This window comes from Alligator mississippiensis, chromosome 5 (genome assembly GCF_030867095.1).
Source record: "Alligator mississippiensis isolate rAllMis1 chromosome 5, rAllMis1, whole genome shotgun sequence".
In the NCBI taxonomy this organism is placed as follows: Eukaryota; Metazoa; Chordata; order Crocodylia; family Alligatoridae; genus Alligator; species Alligator mississippiensis.
The window spans coordinates 14,015,169-14,026,920 of record NC_081828.1 but is presented as its reverse complement, the minus strand read 5'-3'; positions in this window follow the sequence as shown (position 1 = coordinate 14,026,920).

The following is an 11,752-nucleotide window of genomic DNA, read 5'->3' as shown; positions in this document are numbered from 1 at the left end:
GCAAAAATCAGGCGTCTCTCTAAAACCTGTATAATTTTTGTAGCAATGAAACTTTGTCAGTACCCTCACCACAGGTCATTTGTGAAGGCCCAAAAACGGTAGTGTTCAGATATTAGGATGAGGGAAAATAACCCTAAACTGTGACCTGCAATCTGTTTCTAGGATCCCATCTCTTCCTGTGTGTGCAGATTTACTCCAAGGGCATAGGCCTTGATTTAGAAAAACCTTTAAGCAGTGGTAAATGTTATAATAACTAAATAGTAACATGGAAGCTAATTTGAAAATGGGCCTGAGCTAAGCCTTACAATGTTGAATGAAGAATACTGAAAAACCTTTCATGCTCTGGGTCCTGGAGCCCCCTCTAAAATCCAGAGTAGCTTAAGGGAAGGCAGTGGAGTTACACCTCTGTAAACCAGATGTGAGATAAGAAGCCACTGCCAAGTCATGTGTAGGTTTATCCCATGCAGCTTGTTCTTTGCCTCAGTCTTGATTAGATTATTTAGACGAGAGGTCTTCAGCTACTGAGAAATTAAAGCTCAGCTCATAGATGAACTCATCATTAAACGGTTTCTCTGGACCCTACCTCCATTTCCCTTGATTAGTGTCATCATGTTGCTCCTTGTTACTAAAGGGCCCAGAGGCCACTTTACCGAATGCCATCTCCCTATGGGATGTTCATACCTGCCTCATTTGTCGTGTTTTTCTCTTTATTTTTTGCCCACCCTCTGTGTATCTGCTACTTCTAATGTTTCCTCATTAGTCAGTCCCTCCAAGCCCATTAATCACAGCGAATTCCAAATCCAGAGACCCCTGTTATATCATTCCTTCTGACAGACAGCTGACATGCAGTAATTAGGCAACTGAACATAGAAATAATGAATCTGAGGCTCCCACAGAACTTGTTGCTCTGCTTTATATACCTCCGGGGCCAGCTTTTCTGCAGCTTGTACAAGGCAGCCAGCAGTAAGTTGTACCAACCAGTTGCACAATGGTAGCTCTCACCTCCAGCTGCTGCCAATGAGTTTGTACATTATCTATGCAAAGCCTGACAGAAATGCAGTCTAGCCAGACCTCTCATCCCTGTTAGGACTAGGGCTATGCTCAACTACATCGCCTTTTTTCCAGTTCTCCTTTCCTACATGGGCTGTAAAGTAAATGACATATAGTGCAGGTATCCAGTCTACACATTCACACCTGTCTCTTCAAGAGACACACGGCATTTTACACATAGCAATGGGAAAGAGAATGACTTTGGTGCACTCCTCTTATTTCCATTCACTGCTATAAAGACCAGATGAATTCCCATTGAGGTCACTAGCTGCTTGTCTCATCCTTTGGATGCAGCCCATGTTACTTTGTTAAGGGCTTCTCTTTACCATGATGCTTCCTGGTGCCATATCTTTGCTTCATTTTAGGAAAAAAGTGAAGATTTTTAAGTGAGGTCACAAATGAAAATAAATGCTGTTCAGGTAATTACTGAACTGCCATGCATACCCCGATGTGCCTGGACAAATGGAGAGGCCCTTTCATACTAGCTGCTAATGTTTGTATGTTCTGTTCTTTTCATCTGGCTTGTGCACTCTTCCTAGCCTTTCCAACACAAGGCCTAGTCCTGTAATCCTAACTCTTCTTTGTGGATCCCAAAGCATTTCTCAAGAATCACTTTTCTCACCACTAAAATGCTGCAGAGTGAAACATAAGCAGAGCTGGCATGAACAGTGTGCATGCACCTTATACGTGCTCTTTGGGGGGCCACTTCAGGAGTCTGGGCACATTCAGGAGGGAGCAAGGCAGCCCGATGCCACCAAGCCACCCCTCTGGAACTGTCTGGTTCCTGCCCTCACCAGTTCCCAGCTACAAGGGAGAGCAGAAAAATGTCATTTGCCTAGAATGAAAAAATCCTCACACCACTCCTGAACATACATAGCTGTTTAGCAGTATCCAACACCCATACAGAGAAGCTAGTACATTTATGGTCTCATGCTGTAAGGGCAGCGCCATACCTAGACTTTGGGTGGCCCCAGGTGAACTTTTAGTATCGGGCTCCCCTTTGCCAGAAATAATGATAATAATAATAATAATTACCATTTTTGGACCCCCTTTCTGTCCAGTTCACCCATGCCCGTGTCTGGCCTTGTTCAGGGGGTAAGCCACCTGTTGATTAATGGGAATTAGGAAGAAATGTCCTTTGTGAGCCACAACTTATTTCTTCAGTACTTCTGTACCTTCCTTGGTAGCAACTAGTTTTGGACATGCTCAGGACAATATGCTACCTAGATGGCCACTAGTCTGATTCATGATGGCACTTTCTCTTTCCTATATGAGAAGTGAAGAATCCAACGTGGGGAAGATAAGTTGTCAGGGCTCTTTGGATTGCACTTGCAGGATATTATAGATTCATAGATGCTAGGGTCAGAAGGGACCTCAACAGATCACCGAGTCCAACCCCCTGCCTAGGCAGGAAAGAGTGCTGGGGTCAGATGACCCCAGCCAGATGCCTATCCAGTCTTCTCGTAAAGACCCCCAAGGTAAGGGAGAGCACTACCATTACTTGCAGGATTTTCTGGATCCATGTTTTTCCATCCATAGATGTGGCAGTGCACTGTGTGTGCCTGCCACTTGCAACCAGTGGGTTGTGTAGCCCCGGTGTGAGGGGGCGGTAGAGTGAGAGGCCCCAGTGTGAAGGGGGCCAGCGACGAGGAGCCCGAGAGGGTCTGTACATCGAGCCCAGTAGAAGGCCAGCACAACGATAGGCCTCGAGGGGGCAGGGTCCTGCGGTGGTCAGCCCGAAGGGGAGAGTACCCTCGACTGGCCCATGCTGGGGCCAGGACCACAAGGGTCAAAAGGGCCAGGGGCCCACCGCAAGGGACGCCCAAGAGCTGAGGGCCTGGGGTCCCGACTGGCCTTGAGGTGGGCCAGGGCAAGAGGCCGAAGGTGTCATATTGAATGAAATAGTTTGAATGTTTGTAAAGGTTGCCCATTAGCCAGTTTCAGGAAGAAGATAAGATTTATCTCCTTATCTAGTTCATTGTTTTGGGACTACGTGCAAAAGGTCCTGACTTTGCTTAAAGTCTTAATTTAAATTTCATCTTTTAGAAATCTTTTACAAAGAGAGCAAATATCCTGAATTCCAAGAGATCAAACCCTGGGGCCTTTTGACCAGGTTGGTAAGAAAAGGGCATTTGCAGTGATATGGAAGTTTCCCAAAGGTAATTTAAAATGCTCAACAAAGGCAAAAGAATCTGTTGAGTAAGATCCAAGCCCAAATTTGGGAGTAATGACAGTTTGAGTAGGAGGAGCCCACTGACGGCAGCTCACTCAATAAAAACTGTAACTTACTGTCCCAATTTGGAGGTGACTATACTTGTAGACCAACGAAGGAAAAATCGCAAGTATAGCCCGGGTCAGATTGATCACCTGAACCACCCTCTCCGTGAACACGAATTTCTTAGTTCACGCTGAAGCCGCGGAGCACCTGAAAGGAACTGAAGGAAGGGGACTTAGTCCTATCACTGCTGAGGCCAGCCTATTGAATTGTATTACTGAGCCCATTCCATTGAACCGTACTACTGAGGCCAACCCATTAAATCGTACTACTGAGGAATGAAACCATATTTTGGTATTTGGCTTCTCGGAATTCTAGGATTGTAAGTATAATATGAAAAATAATAGTATTGATTCAAATTTAACTTTTAGTTGTAATTGTAGTTGTTTTTGTAAAACTAATTCTTATAGTATTGTTTGGGAAGGAAGTGCATTCGGAGCATTGTTTCTGATATATGTAATTATTGTATTCTTAATGTTTGTGGTGTTTCTTAAAGCTAAGCAGTGTTATATACATAGCAAAGAGTTTTAAAATAAAATTGTGTTGTATAAATTAAGTGTGTAATCATTGTGAAATCGTGCAATCAGCTAACTACTCCCCCAGACAGTGCATCAAAACGAATCAGTAAATTGTGTGGGATTTTCTCTGTTCCATAACCCACTAGAGACAGAAGGTTCTGGGGGAACCACACCCGAGAGGGGAAAATAGCCTTGGGAGAAGGAACAGCAGGACGGTGAGCCCAGTTGAGAGGATAGAAGTGCGTGAGGCCTAAAAGACCGGAGGCTCGAGGACATGGGGAGCCCCAGGGTGAGGGGGCGGTGATGAGAGGCCCCAGAGAGGGGGCGGTTATGATTTAAGGACGGGAGGAGTGTGGCAGAGCACAGGGTGTCTCTGCCACTTTAAGGGCCTGGAGCTGGCAGCCTCCAGGTGCCTGATGAGGGCAGCCATTTTGAGGCTTAGGCTGCTTATATAAACAAGGCAGTTTGGCTGCTGGAGGGCAGGCAGTAACTTTGCCTGGCTGTAGGGCTGCTGTGAATGACCTGGAGGTAGGGGGGAGCTGCAAGGGATTGGCAGGAGGCTCCTGGTCCTGGGCATGACCTGAAACTGCACCCTGCCAGGAGTGGATGGCCTGGTGGGGCTCTCAGTGGCGCGGGAGCCCCCAGGAAATGCCAGGCCAGTGACCACCCCGGTGAAAGGCAGGTCGGGGTGCCTTAACCCCTAGCTCCCACCACCACTGGGTGGGTTACCCATGTGTTTGTTGGGGGACCCAGATGGGCCAGTGTTGTGAGGGGCCCAGAGAGGGCAGACCCTGAGAGTGGGGGTGATGTGGGCGTGGTGTTGCGGTTGCCTCTGGGAGGATGGGGAGTAATGGCATGGTGAGGCCCAGTGACAGAGTGAGCGGCTAGAGAGACCCAGCCCGAAGGGGAGAGTACCCTCGACTGGCCCAAGCTGGGGCCAGGACTACGGTAGCCAAAAGGGCTGGGGGCCCACCGCGAGGGACGCCCAAGAGCCGGGGGTCCTGGGGTCCCGACTGGCCTTGAGGTGGGCCAGGGCAAGAGGCTGAAGGTGCTGGGGGAACCACACTTGAGAGGGGAACAAGGCTTCGGGGGGGCTAGGTAGCTCAGATGAAGGCGGAGAGGCCGCCTGATCAGGAGGGATCATAGTGGGGTCGAGTAGGATGATTCTGGGGCCCAGTGTGGGGCCGGTGATTAGTAACACCGTGATGCCATCTGCGAGGCTTGGGCTGCGGTATTAGGGGAGGTCGGAGCCGCAGAGCGCCCCCTGGCATTGGGGCACTACAATGGGCAGCCTCCTGCTTAATTGACATCAATCGGTGAATCAATTATCATCAAAGGCATGGCGGGCGAGATAAGCGGGCGGTTGCCCAGAGACAGGTGGGTGGGCCACGAAGAGTTCGGCCCTGAGAGGCCCCTGTCACAGTGACAGGCGGGCGGGCCACAGAGTTCGGCCCCAGGAGGCCCCCTGTCGCAATTGAAAAATGTAGCTTATTTTTTTGTCCACTGGCAACCAGATTCCATACAACTAGAAAGAGAGGTTTGATGAGAAAAAGGCCAGAGACAAAGCTTATATAACTTTAAGTTGGATTGTTGCAGCCACAAGGGTTGAGGAAATATGGAAGAAGCAAGGGGTTTTTGGTGGTATCTTTACTGGAGCAAATGAATACAAGAACATGAATACAAGAACATTGGAATTTCCTCCAGTGTTCCCACCAACAATACAAGGGCTTCAAAAATGCATATGAATTTATCTCACCAGTATCCCAGGGAAATACACTGCTCCTAAGGTTCCCATTTTACAGCTGGGGAAAGTGAAACTCAAAATTAACAATGACCTCTTAATTTTGGGTGCTCAACTTGACCCACCTAACCCCTGGTTGCTCAGACTACTTGCCACTTTTATTTTCAAAGGAAATGTTTAAATTTACAGTCAAAGAAAAGCACCTCTTTAGGTGATCTGAACATGATGCAGTGTCATGAGTACTGCCAGTGACCCCAGGTTCCCATGTGTCTGTGTGGACACTTAGGAAAAGAGGAATGCATCGTTAGGGCCAGCTGAAAAACTTCCCATATGTAGCTTGCCCAGCTTCACTTAGGAGCTCTAGCAGAGGTAAGGAGTAGCAACCTCAAGGACAGTAGTCACCTGCCTTAATCATGTGATCATCCTTTCTCTTACTGTAAGTCCCTGACTCTCACTATGCCCCTTCCAATTTGACTGCAACATAAGAAGCTGCTTCTTGCCTTCCTGAGCTCAAATGCAGTGACCCAATTCTCCTTGTAGTTATTCCAAGGTTACCCTACTGTAACTACACAGACAGCTTATTTGCACCAGGACTATATCCCCCAGGTCCATCTCCAGCTCCCAGTGAAGTCAATGCATTGGGTCATGAAGGACCAAAGAGTCCTTCTTTAGGTCTCCATCTTGCTACCTTTTTTGTCAGTAGGGATTTTCCTATGGACTTCAGTAGGAGCAGACCAGGCCCAATGTGCAACTTGATTACAAGTTTTCCTTTTAATTTTTATACTGTGATAATATGAAAGGCTGAAAGATTTGCCAGGAAGTAGATGAAAAAACAGGCCATAAGCTATGCAAAGAAGCCATGTGGATGAATACATAAATATGGGTTAAATAATGTATACGCTTAGACTGTTTGAGAAACACACATTATTAACCTGCCTAAAAGAATTGCCATTCTATTGATCTAAGATGCATGAATTTATGGCCTTGTTATGAATTTTATGATTCCTCAGCTCTGCAATGTTGAAACATTCATTCCAAGCAGCTCCAACTTTACAAATAGATTTTTTTTTTTGTCAGAAATAGAGTTTTTCCATCTGTTTGTCCCATTTTCCCATCTGTTCCTGCAATCTCATGGTCTTGTTCAGCTTGTTTATATAGAAGGGGCTTAAAATGTTTTTTTTTTTTCTCCTTCCAGATGATTATTTATTACATGATGATTTGATTTTTTTTTTTCAAAAGGCCTTTATGAAATTTTTTTGTTTTTGTTTTTCAGCTGTTGTCTCTCTACCTCTTAAATGGACAGACTGTGTCTGATTCTCTGATGTAAGCAGAAGTTTTGGGGGTGGCGGGAGTAAAAGGTGAGGCCTATTTTGATGGGTTAATTCCCCCTTTCCCCACATATTTTCTGTACTTCAGTAGGGTTAGGTTGTGAGGTTTGCTGATTGCTCCTCAGGGACAGTCTGTCTCCTTGGTGGGAGTACAGTGAAAAAAACAACACTTGAAGGTCTCCACCCTGCTAAACTAACCAACTCTGTTGGGAACCTTAGCCACAACGCAGCAGCTAACATGTCTCAAAATGTGTACAACCATGTCTGCATGGGTTGTTCCCTTTTTTTGTCTTTGTAACAAGGGATTTAGCAGAATTTGCGGATTTGTTGGAATCTGACAGGCCGCGGAGTGAGTGCTTCTGCTATAGCGTGTCTATATGAGTGCTAAGATGGTGCATGGGAGGAGATCCCAATCATATTGGCCAAAGGGTAAAGATCCAGGATGACCTTGACAGACTGGATTTATGGGTGGAATGGAATCGGATGAGGTTTAACAGGGAGAAGTGCAGGGCTCTTCATCTGGGTAGGAATAACCTTCACTATAACTACACAATAGGTGGTGATCCACTGGCTGGCACAGCATCTGAGTGAGACCTGGGGGTCATGGTCGACCAGAAGATGCACATGAGCCAGCAGTGCGATGAGGTCGCCAGAAGGGCAAATAAAACTCTGGTGTGCCACAGCTGATATGTGGCCAACAGATCCATGGAGGTGCTCCTCCCTCGCTACTTGGTGTTGGTGAGGCCACAGCTGGAGTACTGTGTCCACCACACTTCAAGAAGGATGCGGATAAGCTTGAGAGGGTATAAAGAAGGGCCACCCATATGATTATGGGCATGGAGGAGAGGCTGTATGAAAATAGGCTCCGTGAACTGGGCCTGTTCAGTCCGAGTAAGAGAAGGTGCGAGGTGACTTGATAGCTGCCTACAAGTACGTCAGAGGGAGCATCAGGATCTAGGGGAGCAACTCTTCAGGAAGGCACCTCAAGGGAGGACAATGACCAATGGGCATTAGCTAATAGACAGTAAATTCAGGCAGGACATAAGAAAAACTTTTTCTCTGGAAGGGTCACCACAATCTGGAGCACACTCCCAGCAGAGGTGGTGCAGTCACCATCCTTGGAGGCGTTCAAGATGAGGCTGGGCAAGTACCTTGTTGAGCTCATCTGAGCCTAATAACTTCTTGCCCATGGCAGGGGACCAGACTTGATCTTACAGGTCCCTTTTGTTTCTTCAATTCTATGATTCAAAAGCAAGTTGAGATAACCCTAATTTAAAAAACAACTCTTTTTCATTCTCTAGCTATGCCATTTATTATTCAGAACATAAGGAAACCTGAGACAAGCTAATTTACTAACTATCCACGTATGTTTAAGAGCAGTCAAGTTAAAGGCAGAAGGTCTGAGTACAACCTGCCCTGGTCAAAGAAATGCACTGTGGGTTTAATGGATAACTCCATCCCTCCCCATGAGACAGGTGTGGAACAGGCTAGTTTCCTTGCCTGAGTTGGGATAGTCTGGAGGTTCCCCTTGCATTATTGCCTGAGCACCCATTGTCAACCAGCTATGTCCCAACCAAGCTCTTTATGTGGTATGACACCACAGGGCCTGTCTGCATCAAGGCTGCCCCCGGGGGCAGCCTGTTTTGGTAATCTGACTTCCATGCAACCCTGGGTCTGGGACTTCAGTGTAACCAGTGTGGCCTTAAAATGGCTCGATATAGTAAAGCAAAGATGTTACCATTTATCCCATGATTCCACTAGTTTAGGATAAGTAGGAATGGATCATTTTAAAATTAAAAACCAATTGTCACCAAAAAAGTGACCTGTGCTGGAGGCCACCATTGCACTTGGGCAGTCTTTCCAGTTTGAATTAAATCTGGGACTGAGGAATCCATTACCTCTGTGTGGTTTATTTAATATAGATTTAGGGGCTCCTGGCAACCACAAACCTACATTTGATAATCTGGAAAAAATTCTCTGAAATCTCTGGCCAGTGTTTTATTGCAGATCAATCAGAAGCTGGATTTGATTCATCCCTCTTTTTTTGCCTGGAGATACAAGTAAGAGCTTTCAAGGGTGGCATCATTTTTACTACAAAAAGAGAGCAAAGCAATGAGTTAACGTGACTCTCTCAAGGCCCAGAAGGGCCCTTTGATTTGTGGAACAACTCTTGATATTGAAGAATTGAGACTATTGGAAGACATTCAAGAATGTATTCATCTCTGCTTTTTAAATTCTCCTATTTTATGGAATGGGGAACACTAATAATGTGCTTGCAAATCATGTGCTTTAAGCTTTTCAAAAAATTGGGAAAGCACCAGGAGCCTGCACAAATGGGAGCAGCCCAAACATAGGGTTCTTTCTGTTGGATCAGGGAGCTGAAGACAATAAACACATATAAGAAGATGCAAAACACGGACAGCTGTGTCAGTAGTAGTGTTATTCTGAAATGATCACCTGTCTGGATATCTCCTTTTTCATGTCCTGGCGATAAGGTATTTAGCAAAATTTGCAGGCTTATTGGAATCTGACAGGCTGTGCCATAAGCGCTTCAGTTATAGCCTCAAATTTGCAACTACTGGGCTGTCAACTGTGCACCTTAGCGCCCACACCACCCCAGCCCCACCGCACCTTTCTGTATGAAACTTAACTGAAAACAACCACATGCTTATCTACTAAAGCCTGCAGTTGAACCATTGGGTCTCCATACAGGCACAGGACCTTGAATTGGTACCTTCAATTGCAGGACCAGGGCCTTAGGTTAGATCATTGCATAGCCTAATAATGGGTTTCCATCGTTATTCCAACCTGCATTAGCTTTGGCTCAGTTAGCTTGAGTTAAAAGGCTTATTATCACTGTTCTGATTCTGTCAGCTGGTCAGTCACCATAGTCATATAATTTAACATTTTTTAAAAAGCCGGATAAATGGCATCATCAGCTCCCTCTGGGTAATAATGCATTATGCTCTTGAGTTACGTGGTATGTGATAGTCTGTTCACCTATTCATTGCATTTTTACAATTCAGCTTTCCTATGCAGTAAAATTGCTCATGTGTGATGCTAATGATCTCAGTGATGAATTTCTTATGTGGCTGATTTGAGAAAAATTTCTAATCAGTCACCTTCCTCCTACCTTGCATTTATCTGACTAGGTATTCTTCAAGACCCATTGCCAATCACCCATCAGCATTCACAACTAACAGACAAAGTTATCACTCCCATTACCCACCCTCCTGTAGCAAATCAACAATGTAAATTGTAGCAATATTACAAATGGCTTCCATCAGCCAATTCCTGTCAAATGTGTCTGCCTTCAAGGTAAATATGGGCAAAAAGTGGTAAAAATGAAGCTGTTCTTTTTCTTTACTCCCTTCCTTCAGAAGTTTAAAGATAGAATGATAAAAAATTAGGGTTGGAAAGGACATCAGGAGGGCATGTAGTCCAACCCCCTGCTCAGAGCAGGACCATCACCAACTACATCATCCCAGCCAAGGCTTTGTCTAGCGAGGTCTTAAAAATCTCCTAGAATGAAGCGTCCACCACCTCTCTGGGTAACCCGTTCCAGTGTTTTACTACCCTCCTGGTGAGAAAAATATTCCTGATATCTAACCTAAACTTCCCTTGCTTCAACTTGGGACCATGGCTCTTTGTTCTGACATCTGCCACCACTAAGAACAGCCCCGCTCCATCCTCTTTTGAACCTCCCTTCAAGTAGTTGAAGACTGCTATTAAATCCCTTCTCAGTCTCTTCTTCTCTAGACTAAACAAGCTCAGTTCCCTCAACCTCTCCTCATAAGCAAGGATCCTGGTTTTCTCTGATTTAAAAATATCCCCAATTTTTGGATTAAAAAAAGGAACCCCAAATCCACATTTTTCTGTGATTAAAATTAAATGTCACTCATATATACCCATATGCATATATATAGTGTATGTGTGTGTGTATGTATATATATAGTGGTGTTTCATTTTAATCATGGAAAAATGTGGATTTGGGGTTACTTTTTTTAGTCTGAAAATTTGGGGGGGTAGGGGAGGGGTATATCAGAGAAAGTCAGGATCCTTGCTCATAAATCATGTGCCTCAGCCCCCGAACCATTTTTGTTGCTCTCTGCTTGACTCTACTTTGTCCACATCCTTTCTGTAGTGGGAGGGTCTAAAATTAAACACAGCACTTCAGATGTGGCCTCACCAGTGCTGAATACAGTGGAATAATCACTTCCCTTGATCTGCTCACAACACTCCTACCAAGGCAGCCCAGGATGCCATTAGCCTTCTTTGCAAGAAGAGCACACTGTTGGCTCATATTCAGCTTACTGTCCACTGTAACCCCCAGGTCCTTTTCCACAGAGCGGTTGCTCAGCCAGTCAGGCCCCAGCCTGTATTGATGCATGGGATTGTTTTGTCCTAAGTGCTGGACTTTGCACTTGTCCTTACTGAACCTCATAGAGCCTTAACGGATGTACTTGTGAGAGGTGAGGTAGCTTCTTCCCTATAGCTCTGCCCAAGCAAAAGCTAGGCAAGCTCCACTAATGCTACAATCCAAAAGAAAAGTGAAAAATACTGGTATCTGAGTATCTGTAGGCCTACCTGGAGCTTTACAATCAGAGCTTCCTGGTTCTTTGTGAAGAATTTCAAGGCTGTTTTTCATTTCTATATAAGCTACCAAATCCTAAAAGCCCTTTTCATTGGTTATGAAGTCTACCAAGGAAAGGAAGTAAAGAAGAGAAGTGAAGATATGGTACTTGGAACAAGGTTGCTACCTATGAGTACCTAAAGTCCCAAGTTTGGTCTTAAGTCTAAACTTTAGGGCTGAAGTCCAACTGTGACTGCTTCCACCTGC